Genomic DNA, 5,220 nt, shown 5'->3' with positions numbered 1-5,220 from the left:
TAAGACTTTGTGGCTTTTTTATTGGTTAAATACCTCACAACACGACCAGAACAGAGTGGTTCCCCTTAAGCCAGGTACCTCACAGAGGGTCTGGCTCCTAAATGTGATTTCTCACTCTACAGATGACCTCAGAAATGAGGCTGGCTCCTTGTGCTGCCAGCCGAATCACAGACGGATTGGTCTTTGCATATTAACCTAATCTCAAGGAACTCACCTGGGCACACAGAAATGGAATGAACTGGGTACTTTGCATGAGAGGGACCCAATGACCTGCATTTAGGTTCTGTGCCCACACTTATCTCCTGCGAGAAGGATGCCCTGAGATCTGTGTATGAGCCTTCGTGGCTTAGTCCTATGACTTCTCAAGGGATTTGCTCTCAGAGATGACTTATTAATCACTCAGGGCCTTGGCAGTAAACAGGCGGCACACTCAAAAGCTTTAACTGAAGAGTTTAATGAAGGGACAATGTACAGAAGGCAGAGTTAGGAGAACCGACCAAGAATAGTGAAGTCCCCAAGCACCAGCAACAGTGGATGGTGACTACTACCCCAGGCCTGAAGGGGGGAAAGGGAGGAAGCAAGAGCCGGAGACCCGAAAGGGGGCCCCAGATACACATGGTGGCCACAGAGGGACAGTAAGGCGGCCCTTACCACAATGAAGTTTATGTACTCCCCAGCCCTCTTCCCACCTGCCAGCTTCCTGTTGGTAACTGATCTCAAATGGGAGCCAGACAGCAGAGGTGCCCAGGTGACATCGTCTTTTGAGATCAGCTTCCTGGAGTTTACAGCAGGACAGAGGATTGAGAATGGGTCTCAGTAAGGACAAGCAGGATGATGATAATTTACGAGTGTCCTTGTGATTGGTTCTTATCACGAATGTTTCCATTTGAAAGCCCCCAAGTGTATTCACAAGCCACAGTGGACAGAGTGGCTCCTATGACTGCCGGTTTTCCGGGACCTCTCTCTCTGCCTCCTTTCCACCTGATGCCAGAGGAGTCTGTCTCATTCACCCAAATAATCCAAAGCAACCTAGAGCGCAGGTCGAGTGGTGGGCACTGCTGAGCACTAAATGAATTTATTTCTTCCCTAGCTTTTCCTAGAGGGAGTAGCAAGGACATGTAGAATTTAAAGTTGTGTGCAGCCCAGAAGAGTGGTGAGGCTGAGCCGGGAGTCCATCCTAGTGGGCGCGGGGCTAAGTGCTGAAGTCGTGATCGGCCCCTATAAACAGGGCTGCACCTGGGCAGATCGAGGGCGGGGCCACATGTCTCTTTTGCCTCCCTCTGAATGATCATCCTTCGAACATAGCACTGACCTAGCCCCTCGCCACTTGAAGAGTCACTCATGGACGAGCAGCATCAGCGTTTTGAGTTTGTTAGGCAGACTCTCCGGCTCCACCTCAGAACTACTGACACAGGATCTGCATTTTAACAAGCTCCCCAGTAGATTAGTGCGCACAAGCAAAGTTTGAGAAGCACTGCCCTCAGCTAAATTAGATTGTGTGTTCTCAGTTGTAACCTAATTGAAGAAATTCCTTCACAACCCACTCGGTGCCACCCCTTGCTGTTAAATGTAATGAAACCCTGCTTTTTTTTTTTTATCCCCTTTACTCCAGCCACCAATTGGCCGGAGAACATATTTGGTAGAAAAGACTGGAAGGTTACCTACCACCAAGGAGCACTGATTTAACTTGGAATTAGAAGTCAAGGCGGAGGTCCTGGCCTGGTAGGCATTTGGCCCCAAGTCAGGACTTTGTCCGGTCCTTCCCAGGCCTGAATCTAGAGCCTGGGAAATGACAAGAAAATGGCCCTGCTTTCCCCCAGCCTTTTTGCTTAGAATACAGAGCTCTTCCCTTTAGGACACTTGCCCCGATGGCTCATTTTAGAATGCCTTCTAGGCTTTGACTCCTGGGTCTTATTGATATGCCGTTACCAGAGGAGACTAAAGAAGTCTCTCTGTGTTGAATGTCACTCTGAACAGGCTGTGAGTCTACAGGAGTGTCTTCTAGAAGCCACAGGCAGTTCATGCACCCAGACTGAGGTACAAAATAGAACCAGGACTCCAAACACCTTCAGGGGCCTCCATTTCCAGCTCTGCTGCCCTCACAACTGCTTCCTTTTTGCCGTGTCCCCGCACGACAGCCCGCTCTGCTTTCCCTTCCCAGGCCACGTGGCAGAGCACGCCACCTGCCACTCCTGTCAAGGACCAGCTGCTATTGGGGGGGCAGGTTCTAAAGTTCAGAAGTACTGCGGTTCTGATTCTGGCAGGTGGAATGTTAAGATTCAGGGAAGGGAAGACCCGGAGTAGGATGGAGAGCCTGGCGACGGGCTCTACCAGGTATAGAGACAGAGCTGGAGGAAGGCCTAGCTCACCAGAACCCACATGGCTCCCAAGATACTAGTAGAAAAAGCAGACTATTTTCCCTAAGCACCTATTAGCTGCCAGGCACCAGGCTAATCATTTCACGTTACCTCCTTTCATCTTCCTACATAAAAAATTCCTATGAGAACACACTGTTAAGTCCATTTCACAGCTGACAAAACTGAGGTCCTAAAGTTACATTACCTGCCCAAGGTTACAGAGTCTATGGATCTTTCCATCCTACCACACTGTCTCTGGCACCCGGGTCAGGGCCACAGTCAGTAGTATCCCTGGTTGTCAGAGTGCCTGCTGTGAGCCCTGGCCAGGCTGCTATCCTCACAAGTGACTGTGGAAATGTCCCCAGCTCCAGAAAAACAGGATTCTCAAACATGGCTCATTGGAACCACTCGTTCAGACTCTGTTCGGCTCAAGTTAAATATGATCACTGTCCATGGCTGACGAGCCCCTTGATGGGAGCCGTAGGGCCAGGTGAAAGGCCAGGCAACCTGGTCCCCTGAGATAGGTCAGCAGGTGGTGAGTCAGGGGGCTATAAATGGCCTGTGGCCCCAACCAGCACTGCCCCAAATACTCAGCTGATGAAACCCCTCGTAAGCCCCTCTATGTGCCCCTGCCTCACTTGGGGAGGAACATATCGGCTCTCAGGGAGGCGGCCCCACTTGGCAGGCCCCAGGACCGGCATTGTGCACGGTCTGTTCTAGCCCTCATGGCCCGGCCTGGGGCCTGGGCTCATGGGCTATATTGAGGGCTGAGTCACCAACCTGCGCCTGGGTCAGGCTGCTGTGACTGGCTGGCTGGGGCCTGAGTCAGGCCCCGATTTATCCTGGAGAGCAACAGGCTCAGGTTTCTGGGGGAAGGGGGGTAAAGAGGGTGCCGGGAACCATCCTTGGCACTGGGTACGCTGCTCTGCTGAGACCATTCACTCACTCCTCTGGGGCCTCATACGAGCTGCCTGGAGAGAGAAAATGAGAAGAGAGAGAGAGAAGAGACTTCTTTCTCCACTCACTGGCTTCCCTCTGAACTCTCCCACCTCAACGGAGGCCCTCGACTGACTGGGGGAACATCAGGAAATGCCCACAAAATAGGGCTCCGAGCCACTAGCATTTGTAAAGGAGCTGTTGGCTCCAAGCTGACCCGCTTTACCCCTTTTGTCTCCTTCCCAGCAGTTCAGAGAGAGGAAGCCATCGTTTCTCAGATCTATAATTCAGTATCTTTATTAGGGCCTCAAAGACATCGTTGAACGCTGAGCTGACACCTCAGGTTAGGAGTCAGAAGTCTGCTTTTACACACACACACACACACACACACACAGTTCCCTTGTGAGACCCAGCTACATGTCATGTGTCCCCAGGAGCTGAGCATCTCTCCATCGGAGAGCTCAGCCTCTCAAGTAGATGGACAGCACTAATGCCTGGTGGTTGGTTTTGGCCAATGGGACAAAGGTGGCATGGGGGGGATGAGAGTTCTGGAGATAGGGAGGGGGGTGCCAATAGCAGAGTGGAATTCCTGAGCACCTCGTCACAGGCAGCCGACAGAACATGAGCCGCAGGGCCCAAGCTATTTATACCTTGCCTGTCACTATCAGGGCCCCCAGAGCTTCCCCCCCTTCCCCCACCCAAGCCACACACAGCAGGTCTCTTTTCTGTTTCTGGCCCCTTCTCTACTCCTCCCCCTCCCTACCTAAGGAGAGGGAAAGAAATCATTTATGGACCCTTTTCACCATAAGCACTGGCCCCAACAAAACCTCTAAATTTCTGAGTTCCGTAATGGAGATTGCCCCTATTCTGCCCTTGGGAGATAGCCTTCGGAGATGCCCGCCATCTCCTTCTCTTTCACTAGGCCTGAGGGTAGAAGAGGAATAAGGTAGAATGATTCACCTATAAGGTCCCAGAACCTTCCTAAACTTTAATTATCGTACAGCTTGAGTTGGGAGCTGTCTGGCCAAACTTACTTGGTTTTGAAGAATAGGAAAGCTTTGGAAATATGGCCTAAAAGGGGATTCCAGGGGATATAGAATACATGTATGCTACAGAATTATGAAAATATTTTCTTTTTATATAGGTATATTCTATCGCTCTGTCATCCCAGGCCAGCTTCTTTGAGTGCCTCAGTTTCCTTGCTGTCACCATTCCCTAGCCTCTAGTCACCCTTCACTTATCCCGAGCCCAGTCCTGCCTAGGCTTCCTGGCTGGCTCCCTTGGACTCTCCCTGCCCACCAGCCCCTGTCACGTTTCCCCTTGGCTGGTCTGGCAGGGCTCTCCCAGTTTCTGTCTGGCTAACCCGCCCTTTCACTAGAAGGATCTGCCCTGTGGCCCAAATGGGCACATTGCCCAGGGGGGCTCCCTGGTGCTACAGGCAGAGTCTCCCTTCCCGCTCATCACCTTGGTTGAGTCAGACTTTGGGGAGGGGGGAGCACAGTGTGACTCACTGGGTACACTTTTCCTGAGCTCAGCTTCATTCTGAGGGGATGAGGCTAGCGGGGATGGTGACAGGGACGCTGAGTCAGGGGTGGCCTCAGTCTTTCTTCTGGGGCCCCAGGTCGGAGCTTCAAACCAGGCATTTCTACCTGTAAAGTGGAGCACCCACTATGCCCACCACCAAGCCTTCTCCCTAATTGGCCTGGGCAGTGTCCTCACTTCCTCTCAGTCTGTCTGCACAAGCACACACACTTCCCTTCTCTGTCTGCAGGTGGACCGTACGGGGGCTAGGAGCCAGGACTCCCAGGTCCTGTCAATGGCCCTGTCACACCAACTAGTCCAGACAACTCTAACACCTGACTAATGGCCTCAGTTTCCCCATTGATCTCTTTTGTCCCGCGGCACGCGAAAGGGGCATATTTTATCA

This window comes from Rousettus aegyptiacus, unplaced genomic scaffold, assembly GCF_014176215.1.
Source record: "Rousettus aegyptiacus isolate mRouAeg1 unplaced genomic scaffold, mRouAeg1.p scaffold_m13_p_13, whole genome shotgun sequence".
In the NCBI taxonomy this organism is placed as follows: domain Eukaryota; kingdom Metazoa; phylum Chordata; class Mammalia; order Chiroptera; family Pteropodidae; genus Rousettus; species Rousettus aegyptiacus.
The sequence above is the reverse complement of the archived record's forward strand: the minus strand, read 5'-3'. Positions refer to the sequence as shown.